Source organism: Mytilus californianus, unplaced genomic scaffold, assembly GCF_021869535.1.
Source record: "Mytilus californianus isolate M0D057914Y unplaced genomic scaffold, xbMytCali1.0.p SCAF_13, whole genome shotgun sequence".
Lineage (NCBI taxonomy): Eukaryota > Metazoa > Mollusca > Bivalvia > Mytilida > Mytilidae > Mytilus > Mytilus californianus.
In genome coordinates, this window is record NW_026262615.1 from 16,064,306 (window position 1) to 16,074,126 (window position 9,821).

Below are 9,821 nucleotides of genomic sequence, written 5' to 3' on the forward strand. Positions count from 1 at the left end.
GTGCAAAAGAAGATACTTCGTATAAATTGCTTATTTCTTGATCAATTTCAATGGGGTTTTATTCTTGAATTCTTGGGGTTCTTTAATATGCTGAATCTAACCGTGTATTAAGTTTTTGGATTTTGGGCCCCGTTTTTAAATTGGTCCACATTGAGGTCCAAAGGGTCCAAAATTTAACTTTGTTTGATTTCATCAAAAATTGAACTATTGGGGTTCTTTGATATGCTGAATCTAACCGTGTATTTAGATTCTTAATTTTTGGTTCCGTTTTCAAATTGGTCTACATTAAGGTCCAAAGGGTCCAAAATTAAACTTAGTTTGATTTTAACAAAAATTGAATTTTTAGGGTTCTTTGATATGCTGAATCTAAACATGTATTTAGATTTTTGATTATGGGCCCAGTTTTCAAGTTGGTCCAAATCGGGGTCCAAAATTAAACTTTGTTTGATTTCAACAAAAATTGAATTCTTGGGGTTCTTTGATATGCTGAATCTAACCATGTATTTAGATTTTTGATTTTTGGGCCCCGTTATCAACTTTGTCCACATTGAGGTCAAAAGGGTCCAAAATTTAACTTTGTTTGATTTCATCAAAAATTGAATTATTGGGGTTCTTTGATATGCCGAATCTAACCATGTATTTAGATTCTTAATTTTTGGTTCCGTTTTCAAATTGGTCTACATTAAGGTCCAAAGGGTCCAAAATTAAACTTAGTTTGATTTTAACAAAAATTGAATTTTTAGGGTTCTTTGATATGCTGAATCTAAACATGTATTTAGATTTTTGATTATGGGCCCAGTTTTCAAGTTGGTCCAAATCAGGGTCCAAAATTAAACTTTGTTTGATTTCATCAAAAATTGAATTCTTGGGGTTCTTTGATATGCTGAATCTAACCATGTATTTAGATTTTGGATATTGGACCATAATAGGTGAATGTCCAATTTAAAATTTTTAAGTTCTTAGACCACATTCATTCTGTGTCAGAAACCTATGCTGTGTCAAATATTTAATCACAATCCAAATTCAGAGCTGTATCAAGCTTGAATGTTGTGTCCATACTTGCCCCAACTGTTCAGGGTTCGACCTCTGCGGTCGTATCAAGCTGCGCCCTGCGGAGCATTTTATTTCTACTTGACGTACAAATCAACTGAATCTCAAGTACAGACCAACTACGTTTACATAAACCAAAACCTAAGGAACATTAATGTGTATTACAATGAAAAGATTCGACAGGCTTTGTCTACTCGACGTACACATCAACTGTACCTCAAGTACAGACAGATTGTATCTTCGTACAACCAAACCTTGATGAATACTAATGTGTGTTAACATTAAAACTTTCGAAAGGCTCTGCCTGCTTGAGATACACATAAACTGTCCCTCAAGTAGAGAACAATTCAATCTGCATACACCCAACTCTGATGAATATTGATGTGTATTACCATCAAAAGTTTCTACAGGCATTGTCTACTCGACGTACACATCAACTGTACCTCAAGTACAGACCGATTGAATCTACATACAACCAACCCAGATGAATACTAATGTGTGTTACCACTGAAACTTTTGAAAGGCTTTGTCTACTTGAGGTACACATTAACTACACCTCAAGTACAGACCGATTGAATCTACATACAACTAACCCTGATAAATACTAATGTGTGTTAGCATTGAAACATTCGAAAGGATTTGTGTACTTGAGATACACATTAACTGAACCTCAACTACTGACCAATTCAATCTACATACACCCAAATATAATAAATATTAATGTATATTACCATCAAAACTTTAGACAAGCTTTGTCTAGATGCAGTACACATCATTTGTACCTCAAGTACAGACCAATTCAATTTTTATACACTCGAACGTAATGAACAGGAATGTCTATTACAACAACAATTTTGACAGGTTTTTTTTCTACCTGACGTACAAATCAACTGAATCTCAAGTACAGACCAACTACGTTTAAATACACAAAGACCTATTGAACATTAATGTGTATTACAATGAAAACATTCGACAGGGTTTGTCTACTCGATGTATACATCATCTGTACCTCAAGTACAGACATATTGTATCTTCGTACAACCAAACCTTGATGAATACTAATGTGTGTTAACATTAAAACTTTCGAAAGGCTTTGCCTGCTTGAGATACACATAAACTGGCCCTGAAGTAGAGACCAATTCAATCTGCATACACCCAACTCTGATGAATATTGATGTGTATTACCATCAAAAGTTTCTACAGGCATTGTCTACTCGACGTACACATCAACTGTACCTCAAGTCACCTTGCACAGATAGTGGCTTTGGTTACTTCTGGTTACCTTACACTGATGTTCTGGTCACCTTACGCATATGAATAATTTGATTATCTCTTGTAACCTTGCTAGGATATTGACTATGTTTACCTCTGGTCACCTTACAATCATACTCTGGTCAAATTACACAACTATTCAATTTGGTTACCTCTGGTCACCTTACACATTTATTGACGTTAGTTACCTCTAGTCATATTGACTTTGGTTACCTCTGATCACCTTGCACAGATATTGACTATGGTATCTTGTTGTTACCTTACAATGATGTTCTTGCCACTTTACACAGATATTTGATTTGGTTACCTCTGGTCACATAACACATATTTTGACGTTGGTTACCTCTAGACACCTTACACATATATTGAATTTGGTTACCTCTGATTACCTTTCACAGAGATTGACTAGGCTTCACCCTGGTCATCTTACAATGATATTCTTGATCTTTCTGCTCGACGTACACATCAACTGTACCTCAAGTGCAGACCGATTAAATCTACATACAACCAACCCAAATGAATACTAATGTGACACTAAAACTTTTGAAAGGCTTTGTCTACTTGAGGTACACATCAACTGCACCTCAAGTACACACCGATTGAATCTACGTACAACTAACCCTGATGAATACTGATGTGTGTTAGCATTGAAACATTCGAAATTATTTGTGTACTTGAGATACACATCAACTGAACCTCAAGTACAGACCAATTCAATCTATATACACCCAAATATAATAAATATTAATGTATATTACCATCAAATCTTTGGACAGGCTTTGTCTACATGCAGTACACATCATTTGTACCTCAAGTTAAGACCAATTCAATTGTCATACACTCCAACCTAATGAACAGGAATGTCTATTACCAACAACAATTTTGACAGGTTTTTTTCTACTTGACGTACAAATCAACTGAATCTCAAGTACAGACCAACTACGTTTACATAAACCAAAACCTAAGGAACATTAATGTGTATTACAATGAAAAGATTCGACAGGCTTTGTCTACTCGACGTACACATCAACTGTACCTCAAGTACAGACAGATTGTATTTTCGTACAACCAAACCTTGATGAATACTAATGTGTGTTAACATTAAAACTTTCGAAAGGCTTTGCCTGCTTGAGATACACATAAACTGCCCCTCAAGTAGAGACCAATTCAATCTGCATACACCCAACTCTGATGAATATTGATGTGTATTACCATCAAAAGTTTCTACAGGCATTGTCTACTCGACGTACACATCAACTGTACCTCAAGTACAGACCGATTGAATCTACATACAACCAACCCAGATGAATACTAATGTGTGTTACCACTGAAACTTTTGAAAGGCTTTGTCTACTTGAGGTACACATTAACTACACCTCAAGTACAGACCGATTGAATCTACATACAACTAACCCTGATAAATACTAATGTGTGTTAGCATTGAAACATTCGAAAGGATTTGTGTACTTGAGATACACATTAACTGAACCTCAAGTACTGACCAATTCAATCTACATACATCCAAATATAATAAAAATTATTGAATATTACCATCAAAACTTTGGAAGGCTTTGTCTAGATGCAGTACACATCATTTGTACCTAAAGTACAGACCAATTCAATTTTCATACACTCGAACCTAATGAACAGGAATGTCTATTACAACAACAATTTTGACAGGTGTTTTTCTACCTGACGTACACATCAACTGTACCTCAAGTACAGACAGATTGTATCTTCGCACAACCAAACCTTGATGAATACTAATGTGTTTTAACATTAAAACTTTCGAAAGGCTTTGCCTGCTTGAGATACACATAAACTGCCCCTGAAGTAGAGACCAATTCAATCTGCATACACCCAACTCTGATGAATATTGATGTGTATTACCATCAAAAGTTTCTACAGGCATTGTCTACTCGACGTACACATCAACTGTACCTCAAGTCACCTTGCACAGATAGTGGCTTTGGTTACTTCTGGTTACCTTACACTGATGTTCTGGTCACCTTACGCATATGAATAATTTGATTATCTCTTGTAACCTTGCTAGGTAATGGACTATGTTTACCTCTGGTCACCTTACAATCATACTCTGGTCAAATAACACAACTATTCAATTTGGTTACCTCTGGTCACCTTACACATTTATTGACGTTGGTTTCCTCCAGTCATATTGACTTTGGTTACCTGTGGTCACCTTGCACAGATATTGACTATGATATCTTGTTGTTACCTTACAATGATGTTCTTGCCACATTACACAGATATTTGATTTGGTTACCTCTGGTCACATAACACATATTTTGACGTTGGTCACCTCTAGAGACCTTACACATATATTGGATTTGGTTACCTCTGATTACCTTTCACAGAGATTGACTAGGCTTCACCCTGGTCATCTTACAATGATATTCTTGTTCTTTCTGCTCGACGTACACATCAACTGTACCTCAAGTACAGACCGATTGAATCTTCATACAACCAACCCAGATGAATTCTTATGTGTGTTACCATTGAAACTTTTGAAAGGCTTTGTCTACTTTAGGTACACATTAACTGCACCATAAGTACAGACCGATTGAATCTACATACAACTAACCCTGATGAATACTACTGTGTGTTAACATTGAAACATTCGAAAGGATTTGTTTACTTGAGATACACATTAACTGAACCTCAAGTACTGACCAATTCAATCTACATACACCCAAATATAATAAATATTAATGTATATTACCATCAAAACTTTGGACAGGCTTTGTCTAGATGCAGTACACATCATTTGTACCTCAAGTACAGACCAATTCAATTTTCATACACTCGAACCTAATGAACAGGAATGTCTATTACAACAACAATTTTGACAGGTGTTTTTCTACCTGACGTACAAATCAACTGAATCTCAAGTACAGACCAACTACGTTTAAATACACAAAGACCTAAGGAACATTTATGTGTATTACAATGAAAAGATTCGACAGGGTTTGTCTACTCCATGTATACATCATTTGTACCTCAAGTACAGACAGATTGTATCTTCGTACAACCAAACCTTGATAAATACTAATGTGTGTTAACATTAAAACTTTCGAAAGGCTTTGCCTGCTTGAGATACACATAAACTGCCCCTCAAGTTGAGACCAATTCAATCTGCATACACCCAACTCTGATGAATATTGATGTGTATTACCATCAAAAGTTTCTACAGGCATTGTCTACTCGACGTACACATCAACTGTACATCAAGTCACCTTGCACATATAGTGGCTTTGGTTACTTCTGGTTACCTTACACTGATGTTCTGGTCACCTTACGCATATAAATAATTTGATTATCTCTTGTAACCTTGCTAGGATATTGACTATGTTTACCTCTGGTCACCTTACAATCATACTCTGGTCAAATAACACAACTATTCAAATTGGTTACCTCTGGTCACCTTACACATTTATTGACGTTGGTTTCCTCTAGTCATATTGACTTTGGTTACCTCTGGTCACCTTGCACAGATATTGACTATGGTATCTTGTTGTTACCTTACAATGATGTTCTTGCCACATTACACAGATATTTGATTTGGTTACCTCTGGTCACATAACACATATTTTGACGTTGGTTACCTCTAGACACCTTACACATATATTGAATTTGGTTACCTCTGATAACCTTTCACAGAGATTGACTAGGCTTCACCCTGGTCATCTTACAATGATATTCTAGTTCTTTCTGCTCGACGTACACATTAACTGTACCTCAAGTACAGACCGATTGAATCTACATACAACCAACCCCGATGAATACTAATGTGACATTAAAACTTTTGAAAGGCTTTGTCTACTCGACGTACACATCAACTGTACCTCAAGTACAGACAGATTGTATCTTCGTACAACCAAACCTTGATGAATACTTATGTGTTTTAACATTAAAACTTTCGAAAGGCTTTGCCTGCTTGAGATACACATAAACTGCCCCTCAAGTAGAGACCAATTCAATCTGCATACACCCAACTCTGATGAATATTGATGTGTATTACCATCAAAAGTTTCTACAGGCATTGTCTACTCGACGTACACATCAACTGTACCTCAAGTCACCTTGCACATATAGTGGCTTTGGTTACTTCTGGTTACCTTACACTGATGTTCTGGTCACCTTACGCATATGAATAATTTGATTATCTCATGTAACCTTGCTAGGATATTGACTATGTTTACCTCTGGTCACCTTACAATCATACTCTGGTCAAATAACACAACTGTTCAATTTGGTTACCTCTGGTCACCTTACACATTTATTGACGTTGGTTTCCTCTAGTCATATTGACTTTGGTTACCTGTGGTCACCTTGCACAGATATTGACTATGATATCTTGTTGTTACCTTACAATGATGTTCTTGCCACATTACACAGATATTTGATTTGGTTACCTCTGGTCACATAACACATATTTTGACGTTGGTTACCTCTAGACACCTTACACATATATTGGATTTGGTTACCTCTGATTACCTTTCACAGAGATTGACTAGGCTTCACCCTGGTCATCTTACAATGATATTCTTGTTCTTTCTGCTCGACGTACACATCAACTGTACCTCAAGTACAGACCGATTGAATCTACATACAACCAACCCCGATGAATACTAATGCGACATTAAAACTTTTGAAAGGCTTTGTCTACTCGACGTACACATCAACTGTACCTCAAGTACAGACAGATTGTATCTTCGTACAACCAAACCTTGATGAATACTTATGTGTTTTAACATTAAAACTTTCGAAAGGCTTTGCCTGCTTGAGATACACATAAACTGCCCATCAAGTAGAGACCAATTCAATCTGCATACACCCAACTCTGATGAATATTGATGTGTATTACCATCAAAAGTTTCTACAGGCATTGTCTACTCGACGTACACATCAACTGTACCTCAAGTCACCTTGAACAGATAGTGGCTTTGGTTACTTCTGGTTACCTTACACTGATGTTCTGGTCACCTTACGCATATGAATAATTTGATTATCTCTTGTAACCTTGCTAGGATATTGACTATGTTTACCTCTGGTCACCTTACAATCATACTCTGGTCAAATAACACAACTATTCAATATGGTTACCTCTGGTCACCTTACACATTTATTGACGTTGGTTTCCTCTAGTCATATTGACTTTGGTTACCTCTGGTCACCTTGCACAGATATTGACTATGGTATCTTGTTGTTACCTTACAATGATGTTCTTGCCACATTACACAGATATTTGATTTGGTTACCTCTGGTCACATAACACATATTTTGACGTTGGTTACCTCTAGACACCTTACACATATATTGAATTTGGTTACCTCTGATTACCTTTCACAGAGATTGACTAGGCTTCACCCTGGTCATCTTACAATGATATTCTAGTTCTTTCTGCTCGACGTACACATTAACTGTACCTCAAGTACAGACCGATTGAATCTACATACAACCAACCCCGATGAATACTAATGTGACATTAAAACTTTTGAAAGGCTTTGTCTACTCGACGTACACATCAACTGTACCTCAAGTACAGACAGATTGTATCTTCGTACAACCAAACCTTGATGAATACTTATGTGTTTTAACATTAAAACTTTCGAAAGGCTTTGCCTGCTTGAGATACACATAAACTGCCCCTCAAGTAGAGACCAATTCAATCTGCATACACCCAACTCTGATGAATATTGATGTGTATTACCATCAAAAGTTTCTACAGGCATTGTCTACTCGACGTACACATCAACTGTACCTCAAGTCACCTTGCACATATAGTGGCTTTGGTTACTTCTGGTTACCTTACACTGATGTTCTGGTCACCTTACGCATATGAATAATTTGATTATCTCATGTAACCTTGCTAGGATATTGACTATGTTTACCTCTGGTCACCTTACAATCATACTCTGGTCAAATAACACAACTGTTCAATTTGGTTACCTCTGGTCACCTTACACATTTATTGACGTTGGTTTCCTCTAGTCATATTGACTTTGGTTACCTGTGGTCACCTTGCACAGATATTGACTATGATATCTTGTTGTTACCGTACAATGATGTTCTTGCCACATTACACAGATATTTGATTTGGTTACCTCTGGTCACATAACACATATTTTGACGTTGGTTACCTCTAGACACCTTACACATATATTGGATTTGGTTACCTCTGATTACCTTTCACAGAGATTGACTAGGCTTCACCCTGGTCATCTTACAATGATATTCTTGTTCTTTCTGCTCGACGTACACATCAACTGTACCTCAAGTACAGACCGATTGAATCTACATACAACCAACCCCGATGAATACTAATGCGACATTAAAACTTTTGAAAGGCTTTGTCTACTCGACGTACACATCAACTGTACCTCAAGTACAGACAGATTGTATCTTCGTACAACCAAACCTTGATGAATACTAATGTGTTTTAACATTAAAACTTTCGAAAGGCTTTGCCTGCTTGAAATACACATAAACTGCCCCTGAAGTAGAGACCAATTCAATCTGCATACACCCAACTCTGATGAATATTAATGTGTATTACCATCAAAAGTTTCTACAGGCATTGTCTACTCGACGTACACATCAACTGTACCTCAAGTCACCTTGAACAGATAGTGGCTTTGGTTACTTCTGGTTACCTTACACTGATGTTCTGGTCACCTTACGCATATGAATAATTTGATTATCTCTTGTAACCTTGCTAGGTAATTGACTATGTTTACCTCTGCTCACCTTACAATCATACTCTGGTCAAATAACACAACTATTCAATTTGGTTACCTCTGGTCACCTTACACATTTATTGACGTTGGTTTCCTCTAGTCATATTGACTTTGGTTACCTGTGGTCACCTTGCACAGATATTGACTATGATATCTTGTTGTTACCTTACAATGATGTTCGTGCCACATTACACAGATATTTGATTTGGTTACCTCTGGTCACATAACACATATTTTGACGTTGGTTACCTCTAGACACCTTACACAGATATTGGATTTGGTTACCTCTGATTACCTTTCACAGAGATTGACTAGGCTTCACCCTGGTCATCTTACAATGATATTCTTGTTCTTTCTGCTCGTCGTACACATCAACTGTACCTCAAGTACAGACCGATTGAATCTACATACAACCAACCCCGATGAATACTAATGTGACATTAAAACTTTTGAAAGGCTTTGTCTACTCGACGTACACATCAACTGTACCTCAAGTACAGACAAATTGTATCTTCGTACAACCAAACCTTGATGAATACTAATGTGTGTTAACATTAAAACTTTCGAAAGGCTTTGTATGCTTGAGATACACATAAACTGCCCCTGAAGTAGAGACCAATTCAATCTGCATACACCCAACTCTGATGAATATTGATGTGTATTACCATCAAAAGTTTCTACAGGCATTGTCTACTCGACGTACACATCAACTGTACCTCAAGTCACCTTGAACAGATAGTG